Here is a 13525-nt window from a genome sequence, read left to right on the forward strand (position 1 = left end):
TAACAAATGTTCAGTGGCTCATGCTAAAAACCTCATCCACACCAACAAAGCCAGAGCTAACCACATAGCACTTATGGGGTATTAAAGTCTTAGCAATGTCTCCTGATACCTCCACTATAGGCCACTTAATACAAGGAGACTTCATGTTGAGCTAAACAGTTCAGGGGGAGCTATCTCATAGAATCAGTGTGCACACAAGCCTTTCCTCATGACACAGCTCAAATTTTCATATAAAACAAACTGCTGAGAAAAAAAAATATTATAACTGACCTTTGGGTCAGTATGCACAGGCTGCCGAATTTCAAGATTTCACTTGTTTCCTGAACAACTGTATTTACCTCCAAAGCTTAGGGTGACAATAAATGCCTTTGAAACACCAGTCGACTTGTAATTAAGAGGAATTACATTTATGAGCTTTTGATTTATAATGATTTTGTAGTTGTTTCTTACTTCCTTCTGACTTTCTTCCTTATGCCAACATTTAACATACGGATCACTAATGAGCACCATAGACTGTCATGCATATAAGTGTGAATACATTGGAAAGGGTTGCATTCCACAGTATTATATGCCTCTTAGAGCAAGATTCTCCAACGGCAGAGTAGGCGGAAGAAATTGAAGAAGGAATAATTACAACAATCACTACTTTTATTTTATCTCTGCCTGGCACAAATACAGTGCACTCGCATATGTGCACAAAGAATATAATAGCAAGGGGAAGGTCGAAAAAACTGTTGGCACTAATCACAGTTCTGCCAATGAAATAGGTGCCATAAAAGCAGGAACCATGGCATAATATATGCTTAAAAGACACTAACAAATGCTGCACTTTGTGCCAGAACTGTCAAAGATACACACATAAGCACACACCCTCTCCCACAGACACAGAAAGACTGTGTTTAATCCTCACTATGGTACAAAGAAACAATAGTGTATCTAAAGCTGGCAAGGAGCTTAAGAAGAAAAATCAGGCGCAATATGTGTAAAAGATAAGTCTGATAAGACCTTATTTTAAGATCATACCATATGCTGCCTTTATAGCATTTCTAACAAGAGTTTTTTTTAGAAGGCATATGCCGAACACTAAAAATTAACTTGAAACCGTGGAAAAGTTTGATGAAAACCTTAAAATAAGGGCGTAGAATCACAAAGCTATGCTCAGTTTTCAGGAAAAATATACAACCATACCTTGAGACTAATTTTAATTTCTTACAGAACACATTGATAGTAAAAATATGAGTTTATTTAAACGACTTTTGCATAGTTTTACAAGAACAACCAAAAAGCTTGTGCTTTGTCTTTTATTTAAAATTCACCTCAATTATAGAATAACATTGGTGTAAAAAAGTCAAAACATGTTTAAGAAATCTTTCTTGTCAGCTAAAGTACAAATATGCATATATAGTGTATACCCTACCTTTTTTTATTTTCTGCCTCCTCCCCCCTCCTCAGTGATGTTTAAACAGCTCTGTGACTTTCCTTTTCTGTGTCCTTTCTGGAAAATCCCGGGATGCAGATTTTCCCAGGTCTGACAGGTGAGCTCGCACTAGAAAGATTTCAAGAGATGTTGCAGATCTTGTACTTTGTGCAGCTCCTCCTTACTGTAGTTGCGCCACTTGGTTCACATCAGACACATCTAGACATAGAAATATGAAAAAATGGAGATATAAAAAGAGCCCCATTTAATACAATTTTAATTTTTGTAACACTGAAATGCAGCAAGAGACTTCACAAGTCTTATTCTTGAGAACTTCTTTTATGTTTCCTGTTGTGCGGTTCCGTCAGGTTTAAGTTTGGCCTTTTCATTAAATTTGTTCTAATTTCAGCAGAAATATTTTGTTTTTGTAAAATCTCAAATTTTTTCTAAAGCTACTTAAGTAACAGAACCTGAAATTTCCATTGCACTGTAAATAATTGTATAAATATTGGTGTTTATCCTGTGTTAATTACAAGCTCATTTAAAATATATCCTACTGCACATATTGAATATATAGATAAATAAAGTAGAACAGACATAAAAATATGATACAAAGCAAAACTGCAATTAAAAGGATGCTGGATTCTTTTATGGGTAAAGACTAAAGATATGTAACAGTCAGTCTAATTTAATACAAAAGTTAGTTTGTATTAAGTTAATTGGATTAATGTGTCTTTTCCTTCTGTTTGCTTTTCCTGCTACACATTTATCCACACTTCTGCCAACATGTTTAATTAAATTACCACCAAGAGGGCAGAAAACCAGAATAAGAATAATGATGACAATTACAGCTGATGATGCATCAGAAGTCTACAAGGTGGCAGATGGCTTCACTGCCAGTGGTACTGTATAAAATGAGGCGCTACCTATCTTCTGTTTCAATCACAGTGCATAAGACCTGTCTCCAAACACCTCCGGCCATCAGCACACAACACATCTGCTATCTATGAACAATTCCTGCAAATAACTGTCAGAGAAAATGACACACACAGTCCACTTCTTTGTCAGGCTATCTCTCCGAGGCTCGCTCTTTTAGTTATTTTTCTCTGGATATGTCTCTTTCTGTCCTTTTCCCTATCCCATCAGCACCTTCACCCGCTCTGAGCACACAGAGTCTAAATCAGTTAGGAGAAGCCTACCCAGCAGCCTCAAAATGACTCAAACATGCATTTTCAGTATGGGCAATAATCTTCTTTTTAATGTTATAAATTTACTTATGTTTGAATTTCATGATGGACTTTCATTTTGTATAGACAGAGTCTATACAAAACAAAATTTCATATTGTACAGCTTTTGTGATATTGCCATTTCTTAAAGTGCTGCGTTGATCAAATGTAAACAGTAGGGGAGAAAAAACCATGGTGCAAAAAACGCACTGAAATGGAAGTTCAGAGCATTAAATATATATGGTGCAAATAAGCAGTGTTTTGGTTTGGTGTTGTCAGTGTGATGCAGAGCCTGTGACATGACTGAGAGTTTTCTCAACAGTTCAGCTGTCTGTTGGCAGTGGGGAAGTAGCTGTTTCAGAATCTGCTGGACCTGCATCGAATGCTGGTAAGTCTCTTCCTAGAGGGTAGCAGGGAGAACAGTCCGTGGTGGGGTTTTGAGGGGTCATTGATGATGTTACGGACTGAAGACACTCAGCGTTGGGTTGAAATGTCTTTTATGGAGGGAAGAGGAACCCCGATGATCCTCTCCTCAGCACGCTTCTCACTCTCTTCCAGTCTGAGGTGCTGCAGCCTCCACACCACATAGTGAGACAGCTGGTCAGAACCCTTTCTATTGTGCTTCTGTAGAAAGTCGTTAGGATGGGTGGGGGCAGGTGGGCGCTCCTCATCATCGGTAGGAAGTACATGTGCTTTTGTGTGATCCAGCAATAATACACTCAACAATATAGAAAGGGGTTTTTCTTTATTTACATAAAAGTATAGTCATTAATAGATGGAAACTGTTTTGGACTTGCTCCTCAGCCCTCACTCAACACTTTAAATAGCCAAATGCTACATGATGCACATTAAAAGTTCCAAAACATACTGTTATTGTTACCAATCATACAACATCATTCAGACATAAAAATGGAGTTTTTAATAAAATGGGGTTTTGTCAACTATTTTTATTTCTGCCAAGAAAGTTAGGCTTGTTAGTTTTGAACAGACTTTCCAGGTTTGATTTTCTTTTCTCACCATTTGCCGAAACCCTCAGTAACTAAGAAGTGTAAAACTTGTAATATGAACCTAGGTTACAGTGATTTGTCTTTGTGACACACTGGTGGATGGAGATGTGCAGTGATGGACTTCTTTTGTTGCTGAGTTGACACATGCCCATCTTCACGTCTCTCTACCCTCTAGTCTAGAAACAAACACCCTTACTCACAGCGAGATGAAGTCAGTAGTTTCCAAGGGCCCTTTCTGAATGTCTAGGTCACATAATCGGGTTACATTATCAAGAGCTATTCTGTAGGTAGAAACAGGATCACTTTAGACCTCCTAGTATGGTCTCAATTATATATATTATGTCAGAATGCAAAAGTAACTTTTTTTTGTAAATAATGCCTTATAAAGACAATTTCTATGTTCTATGTTATGATGTTAGCTGATTTCTAAAGTGGCATCACAGTTCTGAGTAGGGCTAAACAGTACTACAAAATCATGTCATGGCAACACAATCATGGGAATCATTTTACATAGTCTGCTATTCTTCAGTTGCGCTTCTCTGTGTGCAAATTTCAGCATTTTAGATTATATTTTCAGCTGTGGGACATTACTGCTGTAAACTCCACCCCACAGGCTAAAGAAGCTCATTGGCAAGCAAAGTGTAAAGTTATGGCTCTTGGAATATATTTAAATAAAATAGCCACAATCTTAACCTATTTACATGATTAAAATAGCACATACTGATATTGAAATAAAGATCTAGATTAGTAAATTGATAGGTCTAAGCACGGAGTATCATTTTCAGAAAATTCTTAGATTAGTCTTAAAGTGGGGAGTGTTGGCCTAGTGCTTAGAGCAGTGCACTTGTGCTCTGAGAAGGTTGCAAGTACCCCGTTCAATCCCCACAACCTCCACTCTGGGTTCCTGAGCAAAACACTTAACCCCTGAATAATCCCCGGGTGCTATGCAATAGCAGCCCACTGCTCGCCAAGGGGATGGGTCAAAATGCAGATAACAAATTTCCCCATTGTGTTACAATAAAGGGATTAACATTACACAAGTCAATCTTAGGATAGTTTCTTTTTTTTTCTCTTTTTTTGCTTTCCAGACAAAAAGTTGAGAAATATTAACTGTATTAGTGTTCCAGCTAAGAAATCTTACTAAAATCTTAAAAAGTCAGAGGTTTTCACAAATCCTAATTTAGGAAACAATGATTGCTGTTTTGTAGCCAAAGATATCCCTTACACTTATCTACAAATGTGAATTGTTGAACAAGGAATCTCTCCTCCAACACTCACCTAAAAACACTCAAGACTTTACCCCAAAGTGACACTTTGACTTTTATGGATTAAAGAAAATATATTTTAGGCTTTAAAGAACTACCAATCAAATGTTTTTTTAACAGTCAAAAAAACAATATGCCAGACAGTAGTTTATTTAGTTAGAAAAGAAAAGTTATCCTTGAAATCTTTTTTAGTTGAATAACATATTCATTTTTATGACATGGTGAAGAATGAAGTGATAAATAGGCAGTTGTAACATAAAGCACAAAGAGTGTTTCCCCCAGTTATTAATAGCAAGAGCCATTCGCTGTGCTTTAATTTGTCCTGTTAGTGTCTAGAGTTTAATTATTAAAAGCTGCAATTATCCTGCCACTCATTACTTATATTCATTAAATAAGGTCAGGTAGAAAAAGTGTTATATAGTTTTAACATTGTGGATTTTTTTACTTATTACATTTGCCAAGAATATTAAAGTAAGGGGGTGACAACGATTTCATTCTTTATACCGTACGTACTTGAGCTTGTGAGTTAAAAAGTGTAACAAAAAAAAAAAGAAATTTAAAAGGTAATACTAGAAAATTCTGAAGAAAATTTTGGAGATGCCTGCCACTTGGTACCTAATTCTTGGACTGGTACTTAAGACTATATGGGGTTAGTTGGGTTAAGCTCATATAAGGTAAGAGCATAAAACCTTGTGGCAACGTATTTGACCAACCTGGTGTCAACTGGCCACTTAAGTCCCCAAACCTGGTGATGAGTGATTGAGTGAAAAATGAATGCTTTTATTTTGTAGGATACTTTATGTCTTATTTTGAAAGTCTGGCATAGTGGTGTGTTAAGTTTAAGGTTAGACCCAGCAATGTTATGTAATTAATTTTAAATTCTTAAATCACACTATAACCCTTTTATCAGGTTACTTACATTTAGTTTTTACTATTGAACAGGGGTGACTTTATTTTGAAAACGTTCAATAGGACCAGTCCTGACAAGGCTTTTTTAGTCTAATTTTTGAAAATGATTGAGTTTGTGTCAATATGCTTCAACAAACTGCCGTGTACAATGCTGAGGCTTTTATTTGTAGAGTACCCAATGTCTTATTTTAAAAGTCTAGCAGGGTTGATGGTTAAGGATAGGGTCAGACCCAGCAGAGACATGGAATCCATTTCTAATTGTTTAATCACTCCTTTTCACTGTTATTAGGTGAATAGAAGCTTTATTAAAGTTGAAATGGGAGCCTTTTACTTTTAAATCCAACTATCCAGTGTTAACGTCCTTGAACTAAACTCTCACAGGTGTTAGAATAAGGTAGATCATACATCCATCCATGTCAGTACGTCATTTGGGAAAATATTTAGAGAGATTGGAAAAATAGTTTGCCACACCTGCATTTCTGCTGGCTGCCTCATCTAGTTCAAATCAAAATCCCTCCAAATTAACTGACTTCTGCACAGTCTGAATGGGTTTTAAGGATAACCATAAATATGACAGTAATGATAAAATCAGTGTGAGAAAGCAGAGGCTCCTGTCTACAAACTGATCAAAAATTAAGGTAGGAGTGTTGCAAAAAATCGTTAGGCATGATTTCTCATCAGAGATCTTTCCCTCTCCACTTTGTCGTGATCTAATACTCTCTGGATCTGTTTTTTTTTTTTCTCAAACGTTGTTGTGCTTAACGTATGATTTTTGGAAAATCAAAGCGCTTATGGATATACAGTTTTGAGAAGATTAAGGATTTGTCTTCAGAGCTTTAAAGTGTTTTTAAATGAACTTATGACCACACAATTAAGCCTCAAATATATTGGATTTTTATGTTCTCTTTCTCCCCATTTATTACTAATGGATTTTTGGGGCATGGTTTTTCTCAAATTACGTTGCTGTAATAACTCAAAACACCAATGAAAGTAATTGCACCCATCTGGAGACAGTGCCGGACGTTTTTATACCTTTACATCAGGCCGCATTAATGTTGATGGAATAAGAATAAATAGTTTGCTTTATATACAGCATAATAATAGGTGCCACCATGCAATACATGGGGCCTAAGATTTTCAGTCTATAAAGTGTACATGTTGAATTAGAATCAGGGTATTATCTTGCCATCTATCTCTGGCAGTATATGAAGAAGATATGCCTAATTTTCAAAGAACCTCAAACCTGTTACTATGTATCTATAATGTGTTGGTTGATGGCGATGTGAGAGATTACAAATTTAACAAAAGTAAAATGCACCAAAGATATCTGATGTTTGTTGTACATTTTATTAAAAAAAAATATATCATGATCAGAACTTTAAACATAGTAAAAAAAAGATTATTGAACTTAGGCTTTAGACTATATCCAAAGACTTTTTTTTTATAGAGAAGCCAGATGCAATCCATTGCTCAAGACTACAAGGACACTAAGTGGCATTGAGATAGGAATAAAGAAATCTATGAACTTCCTTTGTTGTTATTTTCATTTGCATTTACAGCTCACAAATGAGCAAATGAGGTGGGTAGAACACTCCAAAATTATACATAAGTAAGATTATTTTTACTCACGTCAGAGTAAAAAGAAGCCATTCAAGAAATTATTCAAGTAAGAGTAAAAAATGTTTAGTAAAAGGGAACTCATGTAATGAGTAACTCATCATAACTCATGTGATTCACTATTTAAAATCAAGAGCTGTGTAAATTACGTTCAGTTATAATATTATATGTCTTGCTTTATACTAGCTTGACCTCCAAATGCCTCAGTAGGTTCACTAGATATGGATTAAACGTGTACAATAAACCCACTCAGTAAAACTACTTAAGTAACTGTAAATGAGTAATAGTAATTAGTTACTATCCACCACTGCAAATGAGCACATTACACACCACAGGTATTTCATTAAATTGACACAAAAATACAATAAATAACATCTTATGCAACAGAGGAAAAGTCTGCCATTTTTGTCTAAGTAGACAAGGAAACCATGTTAAAGGTTTGAAAAACACCTGAGAGTTCAAAATATGTGCGAGTTAAAAAAATATACATAACCAGTAACCTGCTTACATCAACATCAGTCTTATTAGCTAATATGAACTTAAAGATTAGTTTAAATATCTTGGAATAGATGACATGAAATCGTTCCCCTCAACGCAAACTTTTTGGAGCCACAAACAACCAATTTTGTTTCAATTTTACAGCCTTCTTGTCAGCAGAAGTGGTAGAGTTCATATGAATAATAACATAACCCCATAAATCTTTAATAAGGTTGAGGTCAAAGCCATTTCAGAAGCTTCATATTTTATTTTAAACTGCAAAACCAGTTTTGACTTTTGTTTGAGATCATTACCTTGTCATAACATCTAATAACATCAATATTTCAACTACTTATCAACCACTAAGACTCTAAACAAAAGGAACCCACAAATGATATGTCCCCCTTAATGCTTGGCAGGTGATACCGTACAGTACATAGGATTTCCAAACATCCTACTAAGCATTGAGGCCAAATAGCAAAATCAAACAAAAAAGAAAAAAAAACAACTACAAACAAAGTAGTTTTCCAGGAACCAGAGTTAGTTATCTGGGCAATAAACTTTCAAACTTAAACAGATATTAACATCATTTAAATCTAGAGTTGTTTTGGTAGCATCAAAACATCAGCTTTTACAGTGCAAAAACATCTAAAAATAAGTAAAAATGTACCCTTAATTTGAGCAGGTAAATAAGATGATCTGCTAATGGAATTAGTATGTTTACTCCTACAATAAGATAATTAGATAATAAACACTTGAAATAAGAAAAAGCTATTGTTTTTTTTTTCTTATTTTAAATGTAAATTGTCTTGTTCCATTGGCAAAGTGTCTCACTTACCTCCTCAATTCAAGAACAAATGCACTTAATTCGAGCAAAAATGACTTATTTAGATTTCCATTTTTTGCAGTGTAGCTCATTAGACAGTTGCTATACAGCTCTTGCAGCCACTGTTTAAAAAATGTAATGACAATGGTGTAAATACGAACTTTACAGAAAACACTATTGGAGTATGCCAAAGCTGGTAATATTCCTTCAATTTACCTACAAATAACATAAATTCTTTCTGCAATGTTACCACTATTCTTACTGGTAATCTGTCTTTCCTTTAGGGTGCATATGACCTCAATGCAGGAATGAAGACTGCATCAGGCTTCCAGCCAGTAAAGAACCAGAAGGAGGAAAGTGATGCTGTGGTGAGAGACAGACCCCAAAAAAACATTGATATCAAAACTGGTGTTGACCTATTTTTTATAGCTTATTATAGATGGAGTAGGAAAATTTTAAGATCGCTCAGATGAGGTTCTGAAGTGATATTTCCACTGTCAAACACTTCTAACAATATTTCTACATTTAAATAACATGCAAACTAATCTTTTAAAAAAATCTTAGTGTAGACATAGAAAAAGCTATTGGTGAAGGGGAGATTTTAACTCCGTGGAATATTTCGAGGGTTGAATTCACAAAAAGAATTAGTAAAAAAATAATAATTGACCTTAATTAGCATTGCCCTTGAGGGTTGCTGTCCAGCAGATTTTAGAGGTTTCCCTGCTTCAGCAGTGCTAGTTTTCATTGATCACTGATTAATAGGCTTTTGTTGATCTACAATTATCAAAATCAGCTGTGCTAAACCATGGGAACCACTAAAACATACAGGGCAGCAGCCCTCAAGGACAAACTTTGGACACGCCTGAGCTAGAATATGGATTGAGCCTGACAATTCCACAGGAGCCTTTTGACACAGTCACTTAGAATAACCTTAAGATCAATATTATACCAATAGTGTTAGGGAAAGTCCAAATTCAGGTGCCTGGAGTATTTACCTTGTCCAAACTGCTGCAAAGCATCCAACAACAAACTGATACTGTCATGAGAGGTTCCACTAATCATAGAGGATTCCCTAATTAACTATTTAAAAAAGAAAACTTAAAGGGGAACACCGTTTTTTTTACATTGGGACCTTGATTTTTCGTTATTACATCATGTCCTACTCACCCATATGAGTTTTGTGTTATTTGGAGCTGTTCTGAAGATATATGGTTAGGTTATATGCAAGTAACATCTTCCTATGGGCAACGACTTGAAGGCACAAACTAAACTGTTCATAATGTATTCTTATGGTACGCCAGTTCTCATAACATGTAGGCGAACCACTGTCCCCCAGATATCCGCGGTTATATTTTTTCTATTTATATTTTTAAAAAATAAAGCGGAGTGTGTATGACGTCATCCGTGCGCACCAGCTACCATTCCTTCATCCTGTCCGCTGAACTGCTGCTAGTTTTACTCACATGCCTGGAAGATGTCTAGTGCTACTATAGAAGGGGTAGAGCGTAGCCGCCTGTGGCCCAGGCTGCTTGTCACAACTCCAGTCCAGCGCACGGATGACATCATACACACTCCGCTATATTTAAAAAAAATATAAATATAAAATATAAATATAAAAAATCAAGGGCCCAATGTAAAAAAAAAAACAGCGTTCCCTTTTGAGACCATAAAACACAAAATGACAAAAAATATTTAAAAGAAAGCAAGTTAAAAAAGGAAGGTTTTTCACCTTTTTCTTGTCAAAAGTTGACATCTCTAAAGGAAGCCTGAGTGACATGGTTTCCTTTAATTTTGAAGTGGACTACCAATAGGAAATGTACTGAGTAATGACTCAAAATGGCGTATTAGATTGAATAGCTGTTCAGTGGCAAATTAAGCTGGCCAGGATCTGCAGATTAGATCATGGTTTTAATTTGGTTAGAATTGATCCCAAATTGGACATTGCTCCAAGGTCCTGTCCTAGTACATTTGCATGTGTCACAACAGTACATGTAAACAAATAACATGTATTTGTTAAATTATTTCCTTTTATGCAAAGGATTGTTCCCAACCCTATAGCAATGCTGCAGATTGCAACATTGGAAGGTCTGATAAATGAACTGTATATAGGAAGTATCCTGCTACTTCTTCTAAAGGCCTGAACATACCAATTGCTTCCGATTTTTAAATTTTGGATCAGATTTTTTTCTATGTGACACTGACTGTGTGTAGAGAGGCACCGACTAGGCAGGGTGAGCAGATTTTTTTTGCTTCTGTCTCTTTGCCACACAAATTACAACAATTTGCAATTTGATTACGACCTATTATGAAAAGCTTTTAAAAAAAAAATTCTAAATTTACAAAACACCGGTGCAACTATAAAACTAAACCCCACTTAATAAGTCTGTGCAGCAGAACACATAAAGAAAGTTCATATTCCTATATTAAAGACATGATGAGACCTAAGTCGAAAGAAAAGAAAAACAGCAATAAATGCTGTGGGACGGTTACTATGCTGACAGAGGCAGTGAGAGGTTTATTCTCAGAGAGAGATCTGTGAAGTTCCTCAAAGTATTTCTTTTTTTTCATAAAGAGATGAGAGAGATACTGTACGACGTGCTTACATGCTGTGCCCCCCGTTATTTTGTTTTTTGTGAGGCTGAAAGAGGATCACTAATTCACTATATCCGTTTTTGTCCTCCTGAAGTTATTTTCTTTCCAAAGAGATAAACTGATAAACTGCACTTTCTGTCCCTCGTTGTTTTTGCAAGGTTGAGAGAAGATCATTACTTTATCCGTTTTCTGTCCTCCTGAACTCCTTTCATGGGTAAAGTTATATATATTTTTTTATGTTTTATTGTTTTTGCACAAGTCTGTCCCGCTTGCTGTGTATGCTCTGTGCAACTCCCACACTCTTTCCCTGTGCGATTAACAGATTTTATTTTGTATTTTCCCCCAAAGCGGATGTGTTTTACTTTTTAACCTAGTCTCCCATCCCGACAGATACATGAAATTGTGACTGAATTGCTGCGTAGTCCGACTAAAACAAACCTGAGGTGTACATGAGTCGGACCTACGCAGCCCCCTTGTGTAAAATCATGTCATGTGTGATCATCCCCATTGACTTTCAATGAGCGCTAAACCTTGTCTGAAACAATTTTCTGTCGGATCGGACGCAAAATTGGACTCGGTGTGTTCTGGCCTTTACCCCTTTCTTATTGCCAGCCCTGTTTAAATAGCTCTTCACATTGTGACTGCTTACACTCTTCTGCTTTAACATAAGTGTTATTACTGATTTGCCCCATTTGCATTATCTCAATGTTTAAGCCAGTTCCTTATTGTTTAATTATGTTCATTTTGTCTTGTCATATTCTGTAATTTTTACTATTAGCCACATCAGTTTATGCTCAGTTAGACAGGTGCTTTTTAGGTTATCTTCTAGTGTAATTCTTAGTGGAGGGTTTTGTCAGTTGTTCCATGATTTTCAGTCAGTCTTTCTATAATATTGAATAGGTTCTGTTGTTTTTTTTCCCTGTGCCTGTGTAATTATTCCTCTTCGACCAGACTCATCAGATAATTAGTAGATTTCATTCACCTGTGCCTACTGTACTAATTTTGTGTATTGTTTGCAGCTATTTTACAATACTTAAGCCTCCAGTTAGTTCTCACTGGTTTCTGTGCCTGTTTTCTGTTTTTTTTGCAAACTCACCATATGATTTCTAACATCCATCTGCACTCTGAGGAGATTCTAAAGTGATTAGCCCCATTATTTTTGCTATAATTAGGGGAATTATTGCTACATGTGGAGAACATGACATGGTGAGGGAAAGTTGCAGTGTGAAACTCTTTTTTTTTTTGTATCCTTCAGAAAATGTTTTCTATTTTAAGAATAAACAGTGTGTTTACATTGCTGGATGTTCTCTTCAGGACTTAACTTTATCTTGATGTTCTCAATGTAGAGTTTTAATCTGTTTGTGAGTGGTGGTGCATTGCAGACCAGTAGGAAGTAGCCCTACGTTTCTCTAAAAAAAATAGAAAAGCCTCCGGGGGGTCCTGTGGGGGGTACTCCTGGAGTGTGGCATACCAGGCCCTTTAATAAGGGCTGTTAGGTCCCTGTACGATGGTGTCAGACCCTGGTCCGCATTTCCTGCAGTAAGTTGGACTCATTTCCAGTGAGGGTTGGACTCCGCCAAGGTGGCCCTTTGTCACTGATTCTGTTCATAACTTTTATGGACAAATTTCTAAGCGCAACCAAGGTGTTGGCTGGGGGGGGGGGGTCTGTTTTGGTGGCCTTAGGATTGCGTCTCTGTTATTAGCAGCTGATGTGGTTATATTGGCTTCATCAGGGCATGATCTACAGCTCTCACTTGAGTGGTGACATTTAAACAACTTATTACAAGAAATTATTTTTTTTTCTTTGACCTGGTCAACCAAGATTACAATATATTGATTTAATAGATAAACTTTTTGCAGGAAATGAATCTTCCAAACATTAGCTTGAACTGTTAAAGGGGGTTTTAAGTAATTCATTAACATGCAAATGGCATGGTTATGTACAGAGAAATACTCCATGTTGTTAATAACAACTGCCATCTTAATAACATTTTTTATGTATTAACAATAATCCTGCTGGGACTGAAAATTAAGCCTCTTTCTATATTAATCACCTGAGGTGACTGACCAAATCAGAATTATTTAATAGAAACTCCTTCTCTGGTGACCACCTCATGTTAGCTAAACTCATAAAAAATATTTTCATGATCAGACATTTTTTCAAATGTCTTATTGCAAAATCATTGCTT

General features: G+C 36.0%; 1 protein-coding gene across 2 annotated transcripts in view; it reads right to left on the bottom strand.

Annotated features, from left to right (window-relative positions):
- LOC107099566 (protein phosphatase 1 regulatory subunit 29-like) overlaps nt 1-13525 on the bottom strand; it is a 79616-nt gene that overhangs the window by 51815 nt on the left and 14276 nt on the right. Inside the window, exon 2 of one of the 2 annotated variants that reach the window (XM_015397744.1) lies at nt 1418-1636. The exons of the other annotated variant lie outside the window; for it this stretch is intronic. The gene's annotated coding sequence lies outside the window, so the exon portion shown is untranslated. The remainder of the gene's footprint in view (nt 1-1417; nt 1637-13525) is intronic. 2 annotated transcript variants of the gene reach the window in all.

Source organism: Cyprinodon variegatus, unplaced genomic scaffold (genome assembly GCF_000732505.1).
Source record: "Cyprinodon variegatus isolate N-32 unplaced genomic scaffold, C_variegatus-1.0 Scaffold884, whole genome shotgun sequence".
Classification (NCBI taxonomy): Eukaryota; Metazoa; Chordata; class Actinopteri; order Cyprinodontiformes; family Cyprinodontidae; genus Cyprinodon; species Cyprinodon variegatus.